We start from the raw sequence: 26,531 nt of genomic DNA, 5'->3' as shown, positions 1-26,531 counted from the left end.
TTCAACAATTCTTTCTTGGCTGTCGGCTCCAAACCCCACGAACCCTCCATCAACCCAAAACCTCATCAATAAGTATAAGCAAACAAATATGTATATTTACATCTACCTAGGGATCTTCCCCCCTCCCCCCCTGCCTAGTTTGTTTCTTTTTCCACTTAATATATCCTGGGGGTCATCCTAGAATAAAGCATAGATACTCTTCATTTGCAAACTGGATAGACGGTGAGGGGCAGCTCAGCCGATTGGCCTGGAGAGATCTTGTTCAGCGTCAGATCCTCAGGAAGGTGGAGATCCAGGTGGGCCAAAGCTGCGTTCAGTGTGGCATGGGGACCTGGGGAAATGAGGTGGAGGAGGAGAAAGCGAGGCCCGGGTCTGCTGTCCAGTCCTCTGCCTGCCAATCAACCAGAATGAGGCAGGATGCTCTCTCTGGGGCGGTGTCTTCACCCGTAACCCCGATTTCCATTTGGGTGGCGTCCAGCCTGCGCAGTCCTATTACAAGACACGCTGCAATGAACGGCCTTGGGTGGAGTCTTCGTGCATTTCAGGCTTTCCTGTCGACACAGGCATCGTGGGGAAAAGGGGATCGGAAGGACGAAGCAAAATTTAAGGCCGGTCAGAGACGTCAGGCCTGGCCGGGGAAGCGGGAAGAGTGTAACCTCCCTTAAGGGGCTCCCGGAAGCCTGGCTTCCACCCTGCCAGCGATGGCACATCCGGAAGTGAGGGGACCGCGGGGAGGAGGCGGAGAAATAACCCTAAGGCTCAGGACTTGGGGACACCACGAAACAGGAGCCCGCGAACGGGAAGGAGCAGATGCAAGGCCGCCTCCTCGCGCGGGTGATCCGCCCGGACGCCCCGGGAGATCCCTGGAGGGCAGGCCAGGGCGGGAACCTGCGACCCCCGGTCTCCAGCACCAGGAAGCCCCGCCCAGAGCCAGCCAGAGACCACGCCCACCATGCAGGTCCCGCCCCCGGCCCTCGGAGCTCCGCCTCCCCGTCTTGGGGCGGGAGAGCAGGGGCGGGCCTCGCGCGGGGTCGGCAGGTGCATCCAAGACGCGCGAGGACGGAGGTCATGAGCCACTGTCTTCAGACCCTGGGAACTGACGCGGTCCGGGCGAGCCGAGGTCGCTCCCAGAGTTCTGGGGGCCGCGGCATGAGGAGGGGGAGAACTGGGGAAGCCCTGGGTCCAGTGGTCCAGCCCCCTGCCTCCGAGCTGCAGCCGGGAGGGGCTCTCCCTTCCCAGTCACGCCCCTCCCCCTCCTTGACATCAGTCCCTAAATTCACCACGGACTGGGGGAGCTGGTGGGGGGTTCGTTCCAGCGCCCAGAGCTGACCTGTCTCCTGTCTTCTGTTTCCTTCCCTTTTCCGGGGATCCCTGATTCGCACATGTAACACGGTATCTGGGGCTCAGACTTCCTGAACTCCAGTACTTTTCCAAGGTGGAGCCCCTCAGAGACAGGGATGCGTGCAGGGCGGTGCGTCCGCCACTCGGCCGCGCGCGCGGTGATTGCGTTTGAGCCCGGAGTCCGCGTCTACGTCCACCTTCCTCAGGGCTTGAGTGGCGGGGCTGCAGCCTGGGTTAGGGCGTGGGAACGGGGCCTCATCGTGCCTCCTGCAAGGACCTCACGCCTTCTCGCTGCAGCATTAATACTCCTCTGCTGGCTGTGAGGGGCGGGGTGGGGGACGCAGGGTGTGACCCGGGCCGTAGGGTTTATGGCCCCAGGCCCGGCTCCACTGCCGCTCGGTAAATCACTGTTTGAACAGAGTGAGGATTTGGCTAAGCCACCGGGGCGCACCACCGCCCAAGCAGGGGGGGGAGAGCCGGGGTCGTCTTTCCCCGCTGCGCTCAGGCCCACCCGGGTCCCTGCTCCCTCCGGGCTCCCTAGCCAGGGCTAGTCCCCACCCCTGCACACCCGGGTCCCCGCTCCGAGTCCTCACGCCCGCCCGGGCTCCGCAGCCTCGGCTTGTTCCTCCCCTCTACCCCCCACACTCCCTGAGCCCGAGCCCCCTCCCCGAAGGAGCAGGGCTGGAGGGGTGGTCTTCCCAGCAAGGGAGGCCCACAGGAGAGGACGGAATGGGGACTTGAGAGGTGGGGTTTGGTGAGAAGGAAAGGAGGAAAGAGAGGTCGGTGGGAGCAAAGCAGTAGAAATGCTCCAGTGCGGGGAAAGTGCCGCTGAGCTCCACACACAGCGCGAGGGACGGAGGTTTCCCGTCTCCGGTGGCGGGACTGTCTCCGATGGTTCGCAAAAGCTGCTGTTCTGGTGGGTCTCCGTGCCCTGAGCTGTCCTGACTTCACACCCGGAGGGCCTTGTCCAGAAACCCGGCACGTGCCTGACAGCCACTAATTCTACCGACTCGGAGCTGCCCGCCGCTCCTCCTTGTCCCTCCTTCTCCTCTCTTATCCCAGAGTGAAGGAGTAAATTTATAATTTTCTCGTAAAGTTTGGGATTAGTCACTGTTTGGGGAGTTGCTTAAGTTTCAAATAATAAAGCATATCCGTGTGCCCGTTCTTCCCAGCTGGCTGAGGAAAGCGCACGCACCCAAATCTGGCTTTCCCGGGATCCTCGAGACAGAGTTCTTTCCGGTTGCCCTTCGCACTTTCCCCAAATGGCAGAGACAACCACCAGCCCCCAACGCACAGCTCCTGATGTGGTTTCTAAACACTTTTGAAGAATCTGCCTTTCTCTTTCTTCCTATCAGCGCGGATGTGTCTGTGGGAAGAGCTGAAATGAGACGGAGACAGTCCCAAGAGGCTGAGCGGGGCACCCAGGACGCGTAGCAGGGCCATGATTTGCAAAGCTGTGGGCAAATGGGAGCTGGATTTCTCTTCCTTTCGCTCTTAGTGGACCAAGAAGGTAGACAACACTGAGAGATGTCTTCTCTGCTTCTCTGAGTTACCTGTCTAGCCCAGCACTGTCCAGTAGAAATACAATGTAGGCCACAAATATCATTTAGAATTTTTAGTAGTTATATCAACATAAAGTAAAAAGAAACCTGTTTTAAAATTAAAACCGGGCACCTAGGTAGCTCGGTTGACTAAATGCCCGACTTCGATTCAGGTCATGATCTCATCGTTCGTGGGTTCAAGCCCCGTGACCAGCTCTGTGCTGACAGCTCAGAGCCTGGAGCCTGCTTTGGATTCTGTGTCTCCCTTTCTCTCTGCCACTCCCCACTTGTGTTCTCTCTCTCTCTCTCTCTCTCTCTCTCTCAAAGATGAATAAACATTAAAAATTTTTAATAAAATTAATTTTAATACTTTAAAAATTTATTTTCAGTAATCTCTACACCTAGTGTAGGGCTCAAACCCATGACCCCGAGATCAAGAGTTGCATGCTCTTCTGACTGAGCCAGCCAGGAGCCCCTAAAATTAGTTTTAGTTATATATACTATGTAACCCAATATTTTAAAAATATTGTCATTTCTACAGAAAGAGTGAGAAATCATTGTTATATTTTACATTCTAGTTCATACTAATTCTTGTGAAATCTAATGTGCATTCTTCACTAACAACACACTTGAATTTGAACTGGCCGCGTGTCAAGCACCCACCTGCAATTGTGGCTAGCAGCCACCAGCTCTTCAGCAGGGACTGGTCCCTTCCTCACCATCTGATAACCAGTGAGAAAGTGCTGAGGACAGAACTGCTTGGGGGCCTCAGCTTTAGCTTCAAAAGAAGTGGCTAGGAGTGGGGTGTGGTGAGAGAGGGTCCCACCCCTAAAGCCTGGAGGGCAGTCCATGTGGGCCCCCCCCAACATCCATGGGGGACCACTTTGCCTATAAGGTCCAGCCCCCCCACCCCCACCCCCGCTGGGTTCCCATCCCCCCATCAGGGAGCACTGTGCCTACAAGGTCCAGCCCCTCCACCCCGCCCATTTCCCATCCCTGCCTACAACGTCCATCCCCCACCCCCACCCCCTGCTGGGTTCCCATCCCCCATCAGGGAGCATGGTGCCTGCAAAGTCCAGCAACCTCTTCCCCCCATTTCCCATTCCCCATCAAGGAAAACAACCCTCAGACTAGGGGTTGTGGAGCCTGGACCAGGTAAGATCGCACCTGGAGGGTGGGCAGAAAAACAAACCTGCGCGTCTTGGAGCCTACCGCACCCCCCCCCCCCCAAGTGTGAAGTGGCAGCAGCATCGCCCTGGCCGTCCTTTTCCTCAGGCACGTGGGAAGGCTTTTGTGATATTTCCAGGGAGAAAACCGTCCAGCTGAGCTGGCTCCGGGCTTAGACCAGCACAGTCCTTACAGATATTGAACTGGTTATACACCCAGACTAGTTTTTAAAAAAACATCTGACCAAACATCCAAGGCCCAAGGCATCCGCTTCTGTTCTGGCTGATTTCTGTTTTCCTGCAAGGCTGGAAGAGGGATTTCCCCAGATTGTCAGTGACTTTGACTCTATTTTCTCTTTTTCTGTAGGAAGAGACAGAGCTCTGCTGTGCAGCAAGGACGCACATGTCACTTGCTGGAGATCACACAGTCCCCGTCGAGGGTCCTGGGAAGGCAGGGCCCAGCTCCTCTCTGGTCCCCCAAGAGCCACCTGCCCAGGCAAGGGCGCCTCTGTGGCTCTCACAGGAGTCAGGGAGGCAGACAAATACAACATGATGGAGACAGTATGTAAAAATGCCTGAAAGGAAGCAGGGGTGCACTCAGCAGAAAGCTTGGCTTCAGAAGCACCTGCCATTATTACCAGCACATAGGAATCACAGGCCAGTTTCTGTGGGATTCCAGAGGAATCCCCTAGAGGAAGGTGAATGGAGGAGACAGACTCTTCCTTACTTGTGCTCCAGGCTCTCTGTGATAGAGACTGAGTTTTTCTCCAGGTCACAGGAACAGGGTGTCAAGGTGAAAGCCTTTGTTCCTAGGAAGGTGTGGCTAAGCTGGAGGGTGAGACCAGGGGATGGGGCGCAGGGGAGGGGAAGGCCGAGGCAACAGGGGTCCTGGGTGGGGAGGTTGTTGGGGGTCAGGAGGCCAGTGCTAGCAATGGGGGGCCATGAGGTGGGGTGCAGGGAGATGGAGAAGGGGGCCAGGAGCCATCCAGGTGAGCAGGAGCCATGCAGGAGCTGCAGGAAAATAGGGAATTCTTTCTAGCAGCCGGCCTACTTGCTGTTATGCTCAGCTTAGGTGCCCCCCCCCCCCCCCCAGTATCTGGCTGCCATGTAGGGGATGTTGTGAGGGAGGAGAGTGCACTGGAGGGCCAGCATCCTGCACAAGCCACCTCTCCTGTTCCAGAAGAGAGACTGGCAGTACTGGTCTGATGGCTTCCAGGAGGAAGTGCTGGCCCTGGGGGCGGGGGGGGGGGGGGGGGCAGTAGAGGGGGAGCCCCCGCCCCTCCACCCACCTGAGAAGATGTGCCAGCGGGAAAGGGCTGAATGCTGGGGACCAGGTAGGGGTTCGGCATCCAGGGTGGACTCTGTCTCTGGGACTGGACCCGAGGCAACACTGGGGCTGGGTCCGCACGACCCTCTGGGAACAGAGATGGATTTCTGGACTGGTGACAGTGGGGGGCGAATTCTAGAGGGTTCCCAGCTTGATTTGTGCCTCAGGGTGGTAGCCGCGAGCCTGAACACTTGAAGGCGTGGTTGCTGTGACGTGGAACCAGATTTGTAATGTTGCCGAATTTTCAGTAACCACCAAAACTGACTCAGTGCCACCCACACACGTCTCCACTAAAGGCAAGCGTACTGATCGGGTAGGACTATATGTAATTGCAATCATTGGATCTGGATTGAGGTCTGCTGGTGTAAAATATATACCAGGTTTCAAAGACTCGGTACGAAAAAAACCCCCCGAGATCCTAAATATTTCATTAATATCTTAAAAATATTGGTTAACCGGTTGAAATGGTAATATTTTGATATAATAGGTTAAATGAAATATTTTATTACAATTAATTTGGCCTGTTTCTTTTCTATCTTTTTAATGTGGCTACTAGAAAAAAAATGTTAAATCACATGTGAGGCTTGCAATATAATTCTAAATTACATACATGGCTCGCAATATATTCCTAAATTATATATGTGTTGCTCATTCTACTTGTAAATTGCACACACGGCTCACATGTCTCCTGGGCTGGGCGGGCAGACAGCTGTCCTGTCAGGTGGCCAGAGCTCCCGCCTGTGACCAGGGCTCTCCCAGGAGCAGCGGGCTGGCAGCCAGCCCTTCTGGGCCTTCAGGGAGTCAGTCAGCTTCCTGACAGGGCTCAGCTGCTCCCGTGAAATTACTAGTCTCTTTCCCTTCGCTGCCTCCTGAGCCAGCCAGTTCACCCTGACAGGTGGACGTTCTCCTGCCTTAGGACCTGGTGCCTGACAGGCGGACATTCTCCTGCCTTAGGACCTGGTGCCTGACAGGCGGACATTCTCCTCCCTTAGGACCTGATGTGGCAGCCGCTTGTGTCCTGTGGCAATTGCTTGCTTCGCGGGTTCCGGCTGGGCCTGTGCTCAAGGAAGCCGGACACTCAGCAGACGAAGGGGTGGCCTCACAGGTCCCTCCAGCGCATGGGTTCCATTTTCCGATTGCATTGAGTTTGCACTGGGGACCGTGCCCATCAGTGTGCTGGGGCGGACCTAGAGGGAAGGAAACCCAAGGAGGAGGAGGAAGTCATTAAAGGACTTGTTGTGTGCTCGGTTTTACTTTTAGGTTGTTTATATTTTATGATTTTCGCCTTTGAGGACCTCAGTACCCAGTACTTAGTATCTAAGGGTCTAGTGCTCACATTTCCAGAGGATTTTCGGTTTGTAATCTGCTTTCCCACAAACCCACAAACCCCCGGTAAAGAGGCTGGTGGTTTCACAGAATCCTCATTTTCTAACGGGGGAGCCTCTCTCCAGTTAGTGGGGAGCTGTGAGGGGCAGAGCTGGGTCCTAACGATGGTATTTCTGATTCTATGGCTGGCACCGGTATCCCCGGGTGGAGGAGACTGAGGCAGGAATACAAGACTGGATGTGGAAGGAGCTATACCCTGACTCACTCGGCCACCATTCTCTCTGCCCCTCCCAGCCTGCCCCTCCAACACCGCATCCCGTCCCGGTCTCTGAGTGTCCATTAGGGGGCTTTTCCTACGTGGCCAGTGGGACAAGGGAGCCCCTGGTACAGGGAGACAGGGGGACCCACAGCCAGTTCTTCTACCGTGAAGACCTTAATCCTCTCACCTTCATTGGACGGTGGCTTTTTCCTTTTCCTGCAAGTCCTTGAACCTGTGACATCGGCCCTGTGGGGAGAGAGTTTGGCAGGTGTGCCTGGAGCTCTCTGGGCTTCATTGCAGCATCTGACCTCCCAGGATGGTGCTGAGGCTCACCAGGGGGAGTCCAGGGCCATTGCTAGCAGAGCCCCCTTGACCCACAGGCGACGAATGTTGTCAATTGTAACTAATTCGTTATGGCTGATGTTTGGACGGTGCTTTGGGATTACTTGGAACCTCCACAAACTGCCCTCATTTATCACACCAACAATCTGGAGGGTTGCTCTGGCCCCACGTGCAGGGTGAGGTGCTCCACTCTCGGGGAGGTGAAGCGATTCCATGAAGGTCACACGGTGAACTCAGGAGTCTGAACTCGAGCCCAAACTTTCTGACTCAAAATTCCACGTCCTTCCCATTCTCCATTATGCCTTGATTTCAACAGGTCTCAGTTGTCTAAACTCTGACCTGTGAGCCATGGAACCCTGGTCTGATGGGGGTTGGGGAAGGGCTCACTGGCTTTCCTGTAACACTGACTGCTTCTACCCAAGCTGTGTGGTCCTTGGACACGGCACACCTAACAGAGGAGCTTCTGGTGTTTGCCCAGAGCCTGTTCCTTCCTGGCTGCACGACTGAGGGCTCCAGGGCTTGGATTTGCTCCAGCAGATTTGCCAACAGCATCTCCTCAGAGTCATAGGACTGTCTGAGACTCCCCATTCTGAGGGATGCATCTGAGGAGGAAATGTTTCCCGTTGGAAGGACAAGGGAGCAATCATCTCCCAGTGCAGCAGGTAGAGCAGGGGACTCACCCCGCCCCCAGCCCTGGGGGCAGCCTGCCTTCCTTGGGGATTTCCCTCCTTCCCTACTGAGGGTCTGCGCCCCATTTTTGGTTTGGTCTGTGTTTCCTCCTGCTTCTCAGCGCTTCGCTGATCCCCACTGCCCTCCCATGTGGCGTGTCTGGACGAGGAAAATACCAGCCTCACCAACCCTTCTCCTGCCCTCTGTGTTGAGGGAAAAGGGCCCCAATCAGAGCAAGAGCTGGAAGCCGAGGCTTTCAGAAATGTTATGAAAAGGGAGAGAGAGAAGAGACATTTGTTTTCTTTGAGGTTTAACTAAAGCATCTTAACATCTGTATAATATTTTACAGTTGAGACTCACCCTAACTTCTGGCCCCTGGAGGCAGAATTTAACTTTTAGACAGGTTTTGCTTGACTGGCATCATGATTTTAAAACTAATGATAATTTGGGGGGTGCCTGGGTGGCTCAATCAGTTAAGCTTCCCACTTGGGCTCAGGTCATGATCTCACAGTTTGTGAGTTCAAGCCCCGTGTCGAGCTCTGTGCTGGCAGTGTGGAGCCTGGAGCCTGCTTTGGATTCTGTGCCTCCCTCACTCTCTGCTCCTTCTCTGCTCATGCTCTGTCTCTCTCTCTCTCTCTCTCTCTCTCTCTCTCTCTCTCAAAAATAGATAAATGCTAAAAAAAATTTTTAACAGAAAATAAATAAAATAAAAATAAAAATAATGATAATTTGGGGGGCCACGAAGGCCCAGTCCGTTCAGCGTCAGACTCTTGATCTCGGTTCAGGCTGTGAACTCAGGGTCGTGAGTTCGAGCCTCACGTTGGTCCCCACATTGGGTGTAAAGCCACTTAAAAAAATAAACAAAAATAACGATAATTTAAGTGCCTTTAGAGAAGGTGGCTATTTTCCTCATGACTCCCTATTACCTCTTGTCTGCCCAGGCCCTGAAGGCATTTGACTTTTTTTCTCCAGCTTTATTGAGATATAATTGACATATTATATCCTCTAAGTTTAAGGTGCACAACGTTACGATTTGATACACGCATATATTGTGAAATGTTTATGACAGATTAATTAATGTTCTTCACCTCACATAATTAGCGTTTTGTTATTGTTATGGTCAGAACACTAACAATGTGTTCTTGCAGCAACTTTCAGGTATAAGGTAGATATTGTTGGCTACACTCACCAGCCGTACACACATCCCTGGAATTTACTCATCTTCTTTTCTTTTCTTTCTTTTTTTTTTTAGTGTTTATTTAGTTTTGAGAGAGAGAGAGACCGACAGACTACGAGGGGGGAGGGACAGAGAGAGAGGGAGACACAGAATCCGAAGCAGGCTCCAGGCTCCGAGCTGTCAGCACAGAGCCCGATGCGGGGCTCGAACCCATGAACGGTAAGATCATGGCCCGAGCCAAAGTCAGACGCGCAACCGACTGAGTCACCCAGGTGTCCCTACCCATCTTCCAATGGGAGGATTGTACCTTCCCACCGACATCTTCCCATCCCCCAGCCCCCACTCCCACCCGCCAACCACTGCCTCTCTGTTTCTCCAAGTGTGATGTTTTTAGGCTCCACATCCAAGTGAGACCATACAGGATTTCTCTTTCTTTGTCTGAAATTTCGCTCAGCACAAAGCCCTCAAGTTCCATCCATGTTGTTGCAAATGGCAGGATTTCCTTCCTTTTTAAAATGGCTGAATAATATTCACATATACACACGCGTGTAGATCATTTTTTTCGAGAGTTCTGTACATTTTGCAGTGCTCACCACTCTAGGTATAGTCACCATGTGTCACCACACAACGTTTTTATGGTGTCATTCACTATGTTCCCCATGCTGTACTTCTCGTCCCTGTGACCCACTTACTTTATAACTGGAAGTTTGTGCTTCATAATCCCCTTCACATTTTGTCCATCCCCCCACCTCCCTCCTCACTGGCAACCACGAGTTTGTTCTCTGTATTTACGAGTATGCTTCTGTTTGTTTTGTTTTTACAGCGTGTAAGTGAAGTCATATAGTGTTAGTATTTCTCTGACTCCTTTCACTTGATGTGATACCCCTAGGTTCATCCCTGTTGCTGCAAATGGCAAGATCTCATCTTTCTAGTGGCTGGGTAACATTCCATCAAACACACGACGTCTTCTTTATCCACTCATCTGTCGTGGACACCTGGGCTGCTTCCGTATCTTTGCTATTGTGAATGATGCTGCAGTAAACGTAAGAGTGTGTATGTCTTTTCCAATGACTGTTTTCATTTTCCTAGGGTAAATACTCAGCAATGGAATTACTGGATTGTATGGTGTTTCTATTTTTAATTCTGTGAGGCACCCCTGTATAGTTTTCCACACTGGCTCCTGCCAACATGGGAGTCTCCTGTAGGCAGCATTGATCACTGGGTCTTATTTATTGATCCAGTAATGCCACTCTGGGCCTTTTGATTGAATAATTTAATCTGTTTCCATTTAAAATGATTGTTGATAGATAAGGAGTTAGTATTCCCATCTTGTTAATTGCTTTTTGCCTGCTTGATATCTCCCCTTTCCCTGTCTTGCTTCCTTCCTCTGTAAACCGATGATTTTCCACAGTGGTACACTCTATTCCCTTCCCTACTACAAGTTTTTTAGCCTACACTTAGGCTCACTTGAAACGTCTTATAGATGTAACAGTCTAGTCTGTTTCATCTTATAATATCAACTTATTTTTGATATTTTTTAAAAATAACAACTTATTTTTGTTCACATACAAAACTCTACCTGTTACTCCCCCTTCTATGTTTTTTGATGTCACATTTTGCATATTTTAATATTGTATATCCATTAACCAGTTACTGTAGTTCTAATTATTCTTTAATATTTTTGTCCTTTTAAAAATTTTTTTAAAATTTTTCTTTTTAATTTTTTAAAATTTACATCCAAATTAGTTAGCATATAGTGCAACATTGATTTCAGGAGCACAGAGCCTGATGCAGGGCTCGAACTCACAATGCGGGGTTTGAACTCACAAATCATGAGATTATGACCTGAGCGGAAATCAGACACTCAGCCGACTGAGCCACCCAGGTGCCCCAATACTTTTGTCCTTTAGGGGCACCTGGGTGGCTCAGTTGGTTAAGCATCAGACTCTTGGTTTAGACTCAGGTCATGATCTCACAGTTTGTGGGATCCAGCCTCATATCGGGCTCTGTGCTGACAGTGTGGAGCCTGCTTGGGGTTCTTTCTCTTCTCTTTCTTCTCCACCCCAACTTGTGCTCTCTGTCAAAATAGATAAACTTAGAAAATAATACTTTTGTCTTTTAACCTTTATGCTGGCGGTAAGTGGTGAACACACCGCTGTTACATTGTGAGGATATTCCGAATCTGACTATGTCTGCATCTTTCCCAGTGTGCTGTACGCTTTCATATGTCTTCATGTTACTCACTAGTGGCCCTTCCTTTCTGCCCTGGGGGACAAAGCCTCTGGTCGAAAACCTCGGTTCTGCATTTATTCATATGGCAGGTCTCAAACAGTAACAAGCGTGAGGTCATTTATACACATCTACAAACACACCAAGCACTGCATAGGGCCGTGGTTTCATGTGTATGTGACGGAGGCACAGGTGCATGCCTAGGCAGGCACATGTTCGGTGCGCAGGTGCATTTCCTCTTGGGGACAGAGGGAGAGGAGCAGAGCCTCCAATTTATCTCTAACATTTCATTTTATTTGACAAAACTCTAAAGCAAATTTGGCAAATGTTTACATTCGTTAATTCTAGCCTATGGTTACAAGGGTGCTTATTACTACTTTCTATTCTTCTCCATATTTTTTTCCAAAATAAAACAATTTAGTTAAAAAAGAAAAAACATAAGAAATGAATACAGGATATAAATATATATTCAAAGCAATTCTTAAATTTTAAAATAAAGAAGTTCAAACTCCCTACTACTCAGGAAAATACAAACAATGAGATACAGACATAATAATGAGATAAAACTTTGTACTCCCCAGATTGGCAATTTTTTTTTAAACTTCCAAAGCTGTTAAGGATGTGGGGGGAAAAGGGCCCTTCATACTTTGCTGGTAGGAATGTGAATGGTCACTGTCTTATATCAGAAAGCATGAAGGCAAGTGATATAAAATGCAGTCAACTGGCAACTAGAAAGCATGTTATCGGAAAAGTAAAATGTAAGCCAGATTCCGAAAAGGGTTTCAGAGTCCAGGTAAGTCAAGGACTGTGGAGGAGTAATAAGGTAAGAGGACAGAGACTCCCTGCACCTGGTTTCCCTAGGAGAGAGAGATTGTGCTTAGCTGAAAATAGGAATTAGAAATTGAAATAAATAAAAACATCTCTGTTTAAAATATCTTGATGATTAAAATGACTTGGTAGATTGAGTGAGGTTATCATATGACCCCGCTTAACAGGAGTACAAAGTTTAAAGTCCTCTACAAAAACCAGGCCTGTTAAAACAAACAACAGAGAAAAACAACCCTAAAAATAAATGCATGGAGTAATGAAGTCCATTTGTAAGTAATAGTTAATGCATGCTATACAACATGGGCCTGAATTGCTCACAAACAAGATCAATTATGCAATTAAAAAAAATCCAACAAAATGTGACGTTCCTTTTACTCCCTTGAGAGACCCATTAAAAGACATGAGCATAAACGTAGAGGCGGCTGGGCCAGTGCAGGTGGGGAGACACCCTGGCAGGCTCCCTCTTGCTGGGAGAAACCCCCAGCTGCCTGAACCCCCTGCCCCAGGTGCAGGAGTGGGGTGGGAGGTGAGGGGGAGAATCCAGAGAGACCTCGTCCTTACTTGACTCATTTGTTCATTTTAATTTTTTTTTCAGTTTTTAAAATTAAGTGTTTTATTTTTAAAATTTTTTTTCTTCAACGTTTTTATTTATTTTTTGGGACAGAGAGACAGAGCATGAACGGGGGAGGCGCAGAGAGAGAGGCAGACACAGAATCGGAAACAGGCTCCAGGCTCCGAGCCATCAGCCCAGAGCCTGACGCGGGGCTCGAACTCACGGACCGCGAGATCGTGACCTGGCTGAAGTTGGACGCCCAACCGACTGCGCCACCCAGGCGCCCCTTAAGTGTTTTATTTTAATTCTAGTTAGTTAACATAGTGTTATGTTATATAATATTAGTTTCAGGTATACAATACAGTGATTCCACATGTCCATACAACACCCAGTGCTCATCACCGGAGCATCCTTAATCCCCATCACCCATTCCCCCCCATCCCCCCACCTCCCCCCTGGTCACCACCAGTATGTTCTCTGCAGTTAAGAGTCTGTTTCTTGGTTTGCCTCTCTCTGTTTTTTTCCCTTTGCTCATTTGTTTTGTTTCTTAAATTCCCCCTATGGGTGAAATCATAAGAGTTAGTATCTAAAATATGTTAAGAACTTATACAACTCAATACCTAAAACCCAAATAATCCAATTAAAAATGGGCAGAAGATGGGGCACTTGGGTGGCTCAGTCGGTTAAGCATCCGACTTCAGCTCAGGTCATGATCTCGCAGTTTGTGGGTTCGAGCCCTGTGTCGGGCTCTGTGCTGACAGCTCGGAGCCTGGAGCCTGTTTCGGATTCTGTGCCTCCCTCTCCCTCTCCCTCTGCCCCTCCCCTGCTTGCACTGTGTCTCTGTCCGTCTCAAAAATAAATAAACATAAAAATTTTTTTAAATGGGCAGAAGACATGAACAGACATTTCTCCAAAGAAGGAATATAGTGTTTCAATCATTGGATTGGCCTACGTGAGGGCCTGGTTAATTAATTTCGTGTGTCAATTTAGCCAAACTTCAGTACCCAGATATTTGGTCAAGGCTAGTGTAGATGCTGCTGTGAAGATACGTTTAGGTGAGTAAAGCAGATGAGCCTCCCTAGGGTGGGTGGGCTTCATCAATCAGTTGAGGTTCCCCTGGAAAAGAGAATTCTGCCTCCAGGCGCTACATCAACGGGTCCTGGGGGCTCCACCTGCCGGCCGGCCCCACGGAATTCCAGCCTGCCAGCCCCACAGTGGTATGAGCCAGTCTTCTAAAGCTCTCTCTATGCATCCTGTTGGCTCTGTCTCTCCGGAGAACCTGAACACAGTCTGCCTACCCTCCATAATTATGCTACTTCTGCAATATATGACATCAGAGAAAAGTGGTCAGAAACATAAATATGATTGCAGCTGAGGATCTAAACAGACTCCTGTCAGAAGACATCGGACTGTTTTAGCTTTTTGTACCACAGAATTGCTGTGCCCGGATCCCAGCACAGAGACCTTTGTAATTCCCCACTCTGAGAGCCACATCTTGACAAAGACACCCACAGACTGGACCGCCTTCCAGGAGGAACCCAGGACAGTAGCTGGAAAATCCTGTGGCGGGAGGTGTTAGCAGAGGGGACTCGGGTGTGCAGGACACCTGCCTTCTGAACGCTAGGCTGGTGCTGAGGCCTGCCTCTCCCATGGCCTCCACACTTCAGATCTTTTTGGGCTGAAATGCACCTGGTGAAGCCCTAACCCTACTACTTCTCTATGCAGCTGCCGTCTGGAGGCATGGTAACACCGCCAGGGTGGGCTCTAATCTGGTCTGACTGGTGTCCTCACGAGCGAGGATCAGGACACAGAGATATCAGAGATGCCCCGTACAGAGCAAAGTCCATGTGAGGACATAGCAAGAAACTGGACAGTGGCAAGCCAAGGGGAGGGGCCCCAAACCACACTGATCATGGACTTGTAACCCCCACAGCTGTGAGACAGTAAGTATGCTGCTTGCACCGCCCAGACTAACTCCTGTATGGCTCGGGAGCCGTCCTCTGTCTCACCCCCAGCTCTGAGTTCCCAGGTCCTCACCAGCGTGTGTGTGTGTGGGGGGGGGCGGGGTTCTCCCCACCTCTTGCACCTCCCTCCAGACACATCACAAACTCTCCATGCAGGCAACTTCACGACCCTCAGGTGGGCGGGGCCCTGGCAATCTCTCTGGGCTGCGTGCTGGCAGCTTGTGAGAACATTCAGAGAAAATGACTGTGCACCTGATCACAGGTGTTCAGCATTTCCACGTGCCAGACGCAGTTCTAAGCACTGGTGACATCACCCACCAGGGACAGCCAGACTGGGCTAACCAGACGCCATGCACGTTAGAAGATAGTACGGATCATGGAGGAAAAGTAGAGCAGGAGGGGGTAGGAGGTAGGGGCCCAGTTTTCAGTAGAGCGTGAATCAGGCCCAGCGGGTACTAACTACGCGACACCCTGCAGACAGTTAACAGTGAGATGTCACAGCTGCCCCTGCTGCTTGGCAGGTGCACAGCTAACCTACACTCTTCTGTGCTGTCCACGTATATTGCAGTTAGCACACTTGTTTTTACAACTAGACAAACCCTCAATATTACTGAAAAACCAAATCACCTCCTATTTCCTCCAGGATGGAGTCTGAAGTTCTGCTGGTGTTTACAGGCCACCAGGGGCCCCTGCCCTCCACCTGAACCCCCTCTCAGGACACACTACCTTCTCCAGTCAGACAGATATTCTGGACCCACACTTGACAAGTAGGCTTGCCAGATCTTGCACATAAAAGCACAGAATGCCCAGCTAGATCTGAATTTCAGGTGATAGTGCAATTATTTGAGACATACTTATACTAAAAAATTATCTGAAGTTCAAGTTTATCTGAGCATCCTCTCTGTACTTTATCTAGTGACACTAAGTAATCTTCCTTCCCCATTGGCTGGAGTTATCTTCTCCATTTTCCTGAATCTTAGACAAGCTTCTCTGCACGGTTGCCTCGGGGTGGGGTGGGCATGGGAGTAGTTAGGGGGCCTCTCCTGACCTTGGCCTAGGACTTTCCTGTACATAAAGAATGTACCTTTGATCAGACGCTGCTGACCCTGGAGAGTCAGGTAAAAAGGTCAATGTTTCCAAAGGGTCTGAAATTCTCCCCGGAAAAGAAACTCTCCCAGCTATCTTGAGATCAAATGTCATTTGTCAATTTTTTTTAACCCAAGTGTCAAAATTTACATTTTATTGGTTTGCTTTACATGTTGGATAATTTAGGGGGGCTTTTAAAATGGACAGCTTCTGTTGCAAACAAGAAATGCCTCCCTATTTGTCTAGCTTACTCTTTAAAAAATTTTTTCAATGTTTATTTTTGAGACAGAGCATGAGCAGGGGAGGGGCAGGGAGAGAGGGAGACACAGAATCCAAAGCAGGCTCCAAGCTCTGAGCTGTCAGCACAGAGCCTGATGCGGGGCTCAAACTCACAAACTGTGAAATCATGACTTGCGCCAAAGTTGGACGCGTAACTGCCCAAGCCACCCAGGCGCCCCTGTCTGGCTTACTCTTGGCTTCACAGTGTCCTGGTACCCATTAGCTCCCTAGGGACCTGATTGCCGCTTGCTGCTGGTCCCAGGTCAGTTTCATGGTCCAGTTTATGAAATCAACTTAAGACTTTCTGCTGAGTCTGCAGGGGCAGGTTGACCCTCCCCCTCCCCAGTCTCCAGCGATATCTCTGGCCAAGGTAGCACGGGACAGCTGCTGGCCCTGGCTGCCCAGACACTCCCAACTTAACATCCTGCATCACAACAAAACGTGGGAAAGGTGGCCCGGCAGCTGTCACAGGTGGGGAGGCAGCCACACACCACACACAGGGTGGCAGTGTAACCCTGCCCAGAGCCCAGTCCTGGGAAAGTTCTCCCTTTAACACTGAGCATAAAGGTTCTCACATGACCTTGTTTCCCCATCTGGCCATCATCAGCACCCAAGCTGGTGCAAAATCGCTAATTTTTGTTGCTATATTAAACTGAGACATTTTATAGAGGGTTAGACAAAAATCTTCAGGCTATATTCTTAAGTAAAAATACAACAGTGTTTACTGTGCAAATTTTCCTTAATAAAAGGGAGAAATACAAATATATACTTGATTCACTCCTTTTATAAAGACACAATGAGAGGACACAAAGGAAACTAATAAACGTGTTTCCCTGTGGGGCAAGGAGAGGGTCATGGCAGAGGTGTGAACAGAGGCGGGGTGGTTGTAAATTTTTTGATGTACATCTTTTCATGTACTAATTTTTTAAAACATTTAAAAAGTATTTATTTTGAGAGACAGAGGGAGAGAGGAGGGAGGCACAGAGAGAGAGAGAGAGAATCCCAAGCAGCCTCTGTGCTGTCAGTGCAGAGCCCAATGTGGGGCTTGAACCCATGAACTGTGATATCATGACCTGAGCCAAAATCAAGAGTTGGTCACTTAACTGACTCAGCCACCCAGGCGCCCCTTGTGTATTAATGTTTGAATCAAGTGAATGTATATAACCTTTTAAAAATTAAATTACATCGTAAAAATTACATCGTTTCATTTTTTTGGTTATATCATTTTGTCTTGAGAGAAGCTGAACTGGAAATGGTCAGCGACTCTCTCCACGTGGCTGTGATCTTTCCAATTCCTGGTCACAGATGCACCAGCAAGGCCACCACACCCCGTTCCCATGACTGTATGACTGTCGTGCCCAGCACGGCCTCAGTCTTGCTCCCCTCGCTAAATCTGCTGTGCATCTTGTAATTCCTAGTTCTCTGCTGGATCTTTCCAGCTTGGCCTTTATTTTCTCCAATATAGCACTGTCCGTGTCCAGTGACCCCAATGTCTGAAGTCCTCTGTGGGTCTCCTTCTCTTCTCTCATTTCTGCTTCCCGTCCTGCTGGTCTCTTCCCCTCTGGGGCCTGGTGATTTCCACCTGTGAGCTAGATATGTGAAAACATATCTGTAGAAATACTAGGCCTACCACACCCAGAAAGATGTTCGTTTTTGACACTGGCAGTCTAGAGTCGCCTTAAACAAGTTCAACACGACATTTTGGGGCCTGGGACTTCACTTCTAGTTCCTTCAAAGGCTGCCGAAAATACAGCCCGGGAAGTCCACAATCTGCAGAACCAGCAAATGTCCCAGAAGCAGCCCCAAGCGCCCGGCTCACCTCTACAGTGCCCTTTCCTTCCCCAAACTTTCCATTTTTGGAGTACTCTGAAAATATTTTATCCAGATTCTTTAGTTGTCTGCACTTACAGGAAGCGGGAGGTGCTCAGTGCACCCCTGGCGGCCGGCGGAAACGGAAACGCTTCTGATCCAGGCCTCGGGTTTTCTGGCGCTTTGTCCTCCTGTGGAGCTTCCTTTGGAAAACCTGTTTTCTTCAGTAGTCAAGTCCGCAGGGACTTTCCTTGTGCACGCTTATAGCCCCACCCCCACCCCGCACCCCCGTCAGGGCTGGGACTCATTTCTAGCTTCCAGAAGAGCTGGGCTCGGAGATGTCCTCCTTCCCAGGCTCAGTGCATAGGCTGGAACCCAAAAATTCTAGCTTCAGTGCAACACCAGCATAAGGGGATGCCCTGTGGCACCAGAGCCCCTGATAGGTCTCAGTTTGCAGACCAGGACGCGACACGGTGATGGGAGCTGAGCAAGCTCTAGAGGCAGAAAGAGGAGCCAAACAGGACACACGCAGTGGTGCTAATGATGCATTAAAAACCTGTAAGTGAACAAAGATTTCCGCGGGCTCCGCGTCTGAGCAAAGCTTTTCCATTCCATCGGTTTGGGCCCCACGGTTCCTAGGGCTCTTGATAAATGGGCCAGAACCGGGGTGAGTTGAAAGGCTGAGGTCCTGCAGGGCAAAGTTCAGAGGCCGGTTTCTGAGGCTGCCTCTCTTGTGGGAAATCAAGTGTTAATCTTTTCCAGAGTCACTTACGGAACTTGCTTGGTGACCACCCTCAGGGCGCTGGGGGGCGAGTCTCTCTGTCTGGAGGGTCGAGACCCAGGTTCACAGGCCTGCGGCGTCGGGCGGGCCAGGGGCTGCTGGCCCGTCCGGTGAGCGGCCGAGTGTAGGGTGGCCGGGTGGCCGTGGTCGGGTGACCGTCTGTCGTTGGGGGGCTGTGGTCGGGTGGCAGTTGGGAACGTTGGGGTTGTTGGGGCACGGACCGCCGTTGGGCGCGCGCGCGAATGAGCCAGGAGCGCGCCCTCCGCGCGTAGGGGACTGAGTGCGTTTAAAAAAGCACGACGGATTTGGGGGCAATCCTGATTATATTGCCCCACTTTCAGTGGAGGTAAAGCGTTGCCTGGAACTTGGCAGGTGCGCGGGTAGGACGGAAAACTGCGGGGAGCGCGGGCCGGATCGTGGTGCTGGGGGCGCGCCTGCCTCTGCGGACCTGACACCTGCCGCCGCGCCTGCTGCAGCACCTGCCTCTGCGCACCCCCACTGCACCTACCCCGCCGCGCGGACCCCGCCCCCAGTTCTGCGTTAGGGCCTCGAGTCCGCGGTGCTGGCTGCGTGACACTCACCATCTCCCGACCTTCGTTGGGGCGGGGGGGGCGCTCCAGGTTTGTGGGCTGGAGCTGACACATCGTTGGGCCTTTTCCAGAGAAAGGATCCAAAAATGAGAATTTGTAAAATTAGGAGCTAAAGTACATATTTACTTGCAATGACGACAAATTACAAATATTAAAAAGCTGACCACAAACATCAAAGCATCCACAAAAACGCTTCTAACTGCCGACCATGCCTATATTTCCTGTATATTGTTAACTCTATGCCTTTCGATTCCATCTTTATTTAACAACAGTTTTGTAATACATTTTCCCTGACGATTTCATATAGAAATATCTGAAATGTAATTTCATTTTATGCTCGTCTGTAGGCTGGACGTGGGCCTGACAGCCCCCAGGACTGAGACTATATGGTTCCCCTGGTTGAACTAGACATTTGGTGAGAAATGTCATCAGGCTTTGCATCCCTGATAATTATCCTGCAGATATATGTATATTTTATGAGACTTTTGTAATCATGGTTTTTAAAATTTAAATTCCAGTATAGTCAACAGTGTAGTATCAGTGTCACGTGCACAATGTAGTGTGATTCCACACGTCCACCCGTCACCCAGTGCTCCTCACAACAGGTGCATCCTTCTTCCTCATCACCCACCTCCTCTCTGGGAACCACCAGTATGTTCTCTGCAGTTAAGGGTCTGTTTCTTGGCTTGTCTCTCTCTCTCTTTTTCCTTTGCTCATTTGTTTTGTTTCTTAAATACTGTACATGAGTGAAATAATACAGTATTTATCTATCTTGCAAATGTATCAAAGCCTGGAAATTAGTACATGATTCTGTCTTTCTCTTCCTCCCTCCCTTCCTCCCCCTTCCCTCCCTCCCTTCCTCCCTCCCTTCCTTCCTTCCTTCTCTCCCTCCCTCCCTCCCTTCCCTCCCTCCCTTCCTCCCTCCCTCCCTTCCTTCCTTCTCTTCCTTCCTTCCTTCCTTCCTTCCTTCCTTCCTTCCTTCCTTCTCTCCCTTCCTTCCTTCCTTCCTTCTCTTCCTTCCTTCCTTCCTTCCTTCCTTCCTTCCTTCCTTCCCTTCCTTCCTTCCTTCCCTTCCTTCCTTCCTTCCTTCCTTCCTTCCTTCCTTCCTTCCTTCTCTTCCTTCCTTCCTTCCTTCCTTCCTTCCTTCCTTCCTTCCTTCTCCCCCTCCCTTCCTCCTTTAGTGGTTATTTTTATCCTATTCAATTTGTTTATCATAAAAGTTACATATTCTTGGTGATACATTCAGACAACACTGTAAGGTGTGAAGTAAAAAAAAAAAAATCTTCCTGTTTCCCGGAGGTAACCATTGTTAGTTTTTTGTGTATCATCCTTCCAGAAAATTGCGTGTGTGAATCTACTCTTTGGAACACACACACACACACACACACACACAGATTTTCTAATTTTTTTTCTAACTCATTTTCGTCATTTAAAAGTGCATGTTGGAGGGGTGTCTGGGTAGCTCAGTGAATGTCTGACTTTGGCTCAGGTCATGATCTCACAGTTCGTGGGTTCGAGCCCCATGTCGGGCTCTGTGCTGACAGCTCAGAGCCTGGAGCCTGCTTTGCATTCTGTGTCTCCCGCTCTCTCTGCCCCTCCCCTGCTCGTGCTACGTCTCTCTCTCTCTCTCAAAAAATAAATAAAACATTAACAAAATTAAAAAATAAAATAAAAACTAAAAGTACATGTTGGATATTTTCCCATTTTTCTATTAGTACATAAAGATGAATTCTTTTTCAACAACCACATGGTATTCACTTCTATGAGTGAACCACGAATTGGCAGACATTGAGTTATTTCCAGGTTACTGCTTTGTTTTGCGGTCACATGGGATGTTTCAGTGAATATCCTCCAACGTACGTCTTGGAACATCCAGGGTACATTTTGGTGACAATGTGATGTAACTTCCAAGTTCTGATCATTTTTTCCCACCACCTTTTCTCAAATAACCCACAGTTCCCCCCTGATTTGAATGCCAGCCTCACAGTATGCTTTATATTTATATAAACGTGCATATTTTCTCAACTATCTATTCTCCTCTGTTCTTCTGTCTGTTCCTGCCTGTGTGCCAAACCATCTAAACACTGCATCTTTGTAATGTTTTAATGTCAGGTGGGTCTTAGAACCCTCAGGATACTCTTGTTTTTTAGAATTTTCGTGGATATCCATTGTGCTTATTTTTCCCATTAGTTTTAGCATTATTTTTACAAACCTGCCCACCCTCCAGCCCCGATCTAGTGAGCACTTGCTTGGATGGAAAATCGACGTATTTTCACTATTGTGCCTTTCTATCCAATAATGAAAGATGAATATCCAAAACCTTTTGCACACTTGACTTGTTGAGAACATGTTATAATTTAGGGTGAGGAGTCCAGATTGCAGGTGAAGGTGGAGAAATCATGCAGAAGCCTGAGGCCAGGTCTTGGCTGCCGACACTATTTCCCGTCCGTGCAGAGCACAGGGAGACCTCTCCAACCTACTGACCAGCCTGGTGCAGGATGGAAAATCTGTTCGCTCACCAGTGGCCCGTTCAGCTCCGTGCACTGTGCAGCGTGCCATGCTGGTGTAGGAAGTGCAGACATGATTCAGAATCCTCGCCCTCAGGGTGCCTTTACATTAGGACAGGAAGCCCGAAATAAATAACAATGTTTGTTCACTTGCGAAAGACAAATAAGTTCCTAAAGTGTGTTAAAAATGACAACATATTCTGGGAATAGAGTGAACAAGACAGATGCCGTCCCTGCTGCTGGGGCCCTTGCAGCTTGGGGAGGGAGACAGACACAAAAGCTAGTGTTTTTTGAGCTGTGAGGAAAGCAGACAGGGGTCTGAGATGGAGTCATGGGTGACCCACATTAGCACGGTTGGTGAGGGCTTCCTGGAGAAGGTGACTCCCAGCTGAGACCTAGAAGAAAAGCTGACCAATGGGAAGACCAGGCATGGGTGCAAGTCCGGAAAAGCCTTGTTGTATTTGAAGAATTTGTAATTAGAGTTTGAATTTACAGGATGTCCCAATAGCACGGGGGTGGATGATGGAAGGAGAAGGAACAGAGAGCAGGTGAGAAGGAAGCATCGGGTCATGTAGGACAAGTTGAGTGTAAGCTGGGTGTTAGATTTGGAGTTGGGTATGAGACGCAGGTCTCCAGAGAGCCTGGGGTAGAGTCCCCAGGACCCAGCACGGGATCCACCAAATGAAGTGCAAATTCAAGGAAATTGATGTGATATTCCCAAAGAGCGTCTAGGGAGGAAGAGCCTGCAGGATGAGGTCTTGAGAAGAGTTCCAGATGCTGAGAGAGAGAGAGAGAGAAGAAGGAGAAGGAGGAGGAAGAGGAGGAGAAGGAGAAGGAGAAGGAGAAGGAGAAGGAGAAGGAGAAGGAGGAGGAGGAGGAGGAGGAGGAGGAGGAGAAGGAGGAAGAGGAGGAGGAGAAGGAGAAGGGGAGAGGGGAGAGAGGGAAGAGAGAGAGAGGGTAGATGTGGCAGAGTGGGTCGGACAATGCTGAGTGCCAGGCAAGGGCAGGAGAGGGTCAGCGTGGGGGTTGTTCTGGGACAAGGTACGCGTGAAGGGTTCACCTCCTTAGTGCCGCAGGGACAGTGTTTGCGGTGTGGGGTGTGCAAGGTGTGCAGAGCAAGGAGGAGGATGTGTGTGTAGCTGAGGGAAGAGATGCCAGGGAGGAGTGAAGGAGGGCTGGCAGGTGTCTGGACCCCAGTGTGAGCTGTGAAACCAGGGATTCCGTGTGTTCATAAGGCCAAGTGAGGACGGTTTGTCCAGGGATGGGCTTGTCTGGAAGGGGCAGCCGCAGAGGCGAGATAAGGGATCCCAGCAGGGCCTGGCTGTGTTTGTGGGCATCCTTGCACAATCCTGAAATCAGGCCTCACTGTGACCCTCACCTGTCTCTGTTTCTTTGAATGACGTTTTGTAAATTAAACAGAGACGGTGACCGCTTCCCTGTGCGGTGTCTGTGCTTGTTGGAGCCCTTGACAGCCGCCGGACTGTGAATATTGTTGGTGAGGCTTTAATCTCCAGGTCGACACACGGTCTACACTTCACCCTGAAACCAGGGCACCGATGTTACGTGACTGCATCAGAGTCGTTTGTCTTTCGGGTAACAAACTGTATTTGCTATGTCTAACTTCCATTCTTCTTATTCTGGTTATTTCTTTTCTGTTTTATTGCGTTCTGGGGGCAAAAATTTTAGAAATTTGTATTTAAATCAGTTCTATTCTTTTAAAAAAATGTCATCACCATGTCCTATCCAGAAATTTATCTCAATGATTATACTGTTCTGTTTCATTTCATTTTAGAGATTAGTCAACTCCTGGGTTATTTGGAATCCAACATACTGCGTTATGTGACTTCATGTTAATTCTTCTTTGTGCTGGTTTCCAGCTGTCCCCGAATCGTTTCTGCAATAGTGGGTCTTTTCCACATCCATAGTTTGGCATAAATTTTTTATCGTAGCAGGATAAATTTTTTTTAATTTTTTTTAACGTTTATTTATTTTTGAGGCAGAGAGAGACAGAGCATGAACAGGGAAGGGGCAGAGAGAGTGGAGACACAGAACTGGAAGCAGGCTCCAGGCTCCGAGCCATCAGCCCAGAGCTCGACACGGGGCTCGAACTCGCGGACCGCGAGATCGTGACCTGAGCCGAAGTCGGACGCTCAACCGACTGAGCCACCCAGGCGCCCCAGGATATATTTTTTTGTTCCAGCCTGTTGATTTTTTTTCTGTTCTGAAGTGATTATGTAGTTTTGATAATTGTTGCTTTATGGCATTTAAAAGACTCCAGCAGCATCTTTTCGTGTACTCATCTTTCGTAGATGGCTTCCCAGCAGAGGAGTTTTCTGACGCAGGCTGGCAGGTTCACAGAGAGACCCTCACTGCAACTGGCTTTGCATTAACCTGTTTGCATCAAGAATTATGACTTTTGAGGCCTCGTTTCACCTTTGCAACCAATAGCAGAGTATGTTGTGAAGCATTTTCCTTTACGTTTCTGAATCAGATGTTAAATTGCCTTTATTTAAACTGTATATTGGCAGTACTTATATATCTTATAAGGTTTATTTTTAGGCAGTTGGTGTTTGCAGATTCAAATGAGAGTCTGTTAAGCTTGTATTTCCCGGAAGCTAATTTCCTGACATTTTTCTAGATGCATGACTCTGTGGACATCGTCAGGTTTCTTCATCAACACCTTTTCCCTCATAAAACATAATGAGTGATTCCATTCTTTTTAAAAAAATTTTTTGTGTTTATTTATATTTGAGAGAGAGAGAGACAGAGTGTGAGCAGGGGAGGGGCAGAGAGAGAGAATCCGAAGCAGGCTCCAGTCTCTGAGCTGTTGGCCCACAGCCCAACTCGGAGCTTGAACATCTGAATCATGAGATCATGACCTGAGCCAAAGTTGGACGCTTAACTGACTGAGCCTCCCAGGTGTCCCCATGGGTGATTGCATTCTCATCCATATTTTGGGACACTTTTGGCCTCATAAGGAGCATACTCTTTTTTTTTTAATTTTTTAATGTTTATTTATTTTTGAGACAGAGAGAGACAGAGCATGAACAGGGGAGGGTCAGAGAGAGAAGGAGACACAGAATCCGAAGCAAGCTCCAGGCTCCGAGCTGTCAGCACAGAGCCAGATGAGGGGCTCGAACTCATGGACTGTGAGATCATGACCTGAGCCGAAGTTGGACGCTCAACCGACTGAGCCACCCAGGCTCCCCAGGAGCATACTCTTTGAAAGGTGGTAGTTTGTTTTGGCTAGTGTATCAGGAAAATGTACCTTTGGTCTGTTAACCACTTCTTCTGTTACACATTTTGCGAGTAAACCTTTTGGGAAGGAGGTTCAGTATTGCTAGGTTCTCATTTTTCATTACTATTCAAGGCTCTTTTCAGTCAGTTTTTTACTGTGAAGCCACATTTTATCTGATATCTGGTAGGATCACAAACCTTTAAAAAATATTCATTATGACAAAAGAGGTGTAGCACTAATTCCTATATTTCAATCTGTCCTTTTCTCTCTGAGGTATTTTTAGGAAAGCAAACGTTTGTACAATTTTGATTTTGATTTTTTTTAAGTTTATTTATTTTGAGAGTGAGTGAGTGAGCAGGGAGGGGCCAAGGGAGAGAGAATCCCAAGCAGCCTCCTCACTGTCAGTGAAGAGCCTGATGCGAGGCTTGAACTCATGAACCGTGAGATCATGACCAGAGCTGAAATTAAGAGTCGGATGCTTAACTGACTGAGCCACCCAGGTGCCCTCAATTTTGATTTTTAATTATAATGAATGCATATTCATGTGACATTCACCCACTAAATATTTATTTTTCTTTTTAAAATTTATTTATTTAATTTCAAGTTAAATAGAGTAGTAGTGGTTTCTGAAGCAGAACGTAGCGATTCATCACTTAAATATTACTTTAATGTAAAAATTGGATGGTTCCATTAAAAAAAGGGAACTTTACCTTATTCATTTGAACATTATAAATGGTAGATCTATATTATCTTTGATTATTTCATGCATTTATCTTTATTACTATCTTTGCTTCCTGTTTTCATTCATACAGTGTTTGTACGTGACGTCAGACTCTATTAAATTTAAAGTGCACCAGGAGGAGAGACTGTGGCTTTTTGACCTGGACCTTGGAGACAGTCAGGCGCGATTCCAACAGGGAGGGGCAGATAGTGCTCCTGGCGGAGGGAAGGTGAGGCCACAAGAGTGTGTTTAGGCAGCACACACAGTTCCTGTGGTTGGTGGGGAAGCACTGGGAACGGACGGGGGGGCAGGCAGGTCCCCGAGAGCCAGGCCGCGGGGTTAGGAGCTCTGGCTTATCTTTGGTAACGAGAGGCCCTTTGGAAGAGAGGATAACTCAGGTCAAGATGAAAATGGGACTGAGGTGTCAGGGGCGATGGCAGCAGATGATGAGTCCAGGGACAGAAATACGGAGACCGCACAGCACAGCAGTGGGGGCGATGGCCTGGCCGATCTGAGCCCCCCATGGTGCCTGAGAGACTTAGCTCTCGGCTGGAAACATGGGGTTGACAGTTTGGGGAATCAGGATGAAAATGGAGGGCATAGGCTGGAGATAGAGAAGCCTTAGGGAAGCAGCCCAGGAAAGCCTCCTTTCCCGGAAAGGTGAAGAAGGAGCTGGGCAGTGCTGGGGGGATGGGCGTGTGGGGGCAACTGGGTGGGACAGGGGACAGTCACCTCCATGAGTGGGGAGGCCTGGGAAGGAGCCCCCGGGGCCCTCATTCCCGGGGAGCCCGTGACCTT

General features: G+C 49.2%; 2 long non-coding RNA genes across 2 annotated transcripts; one reads left to right on the top strand and one right to left on the bottom strand.

The window, feature by feature from the left end:
* Positions 1-5,897: 5,897 nt before the first annotated feature.
* LOC123385262 lies at positions 5,898-18,131 on the bottom strand. Its single transcript, XR_006597463.1, has 3 exons — positions 17,996-18,131; positions 7,148-7,206; positions 5,898-6,562 (listed from the first exon to the last, which is right to left on the bottom strand). It is a non-coding gene; the product is annotated as an uncharacterized LOC123385262 (long non-coding RNA).
* A 183-nt stretch (positions 18,132-18,314) lies between these two features.
* LOC123385261 lies at positions 18,315-26,358 on the top strand. The gene is made up of 3 exons (XR_006597462.1): positions 18,315-18,454; positions 24,084-24,226; positions 25,825-26,358. It is a non-coding gene; the product is annotated as an uncharacterized LOC123385261 (long non-coding RNA).
* Positions 26,359-26,531: the final 173 nt, after the last annotated feature.

This window comes from Felis catus, chromosome B2 (assembly GCF_018350175.1).
Source record: "Felis catus isolate Fca126 chromosome B2, F.catus_Fca126_mat1.0, whole genome shotgun sequence".
Taxonomy (NCBI): domain Eukaryota; kingdom Metazoa; phylum Chordata; class Mammalia; order Carnivora; family Felidae; genus Felis; species Felis catus.
Note: the sequence above shows the minus strand (reverse complement) of the source record. Positions and strands in the feature narration are given on the sequence as shown.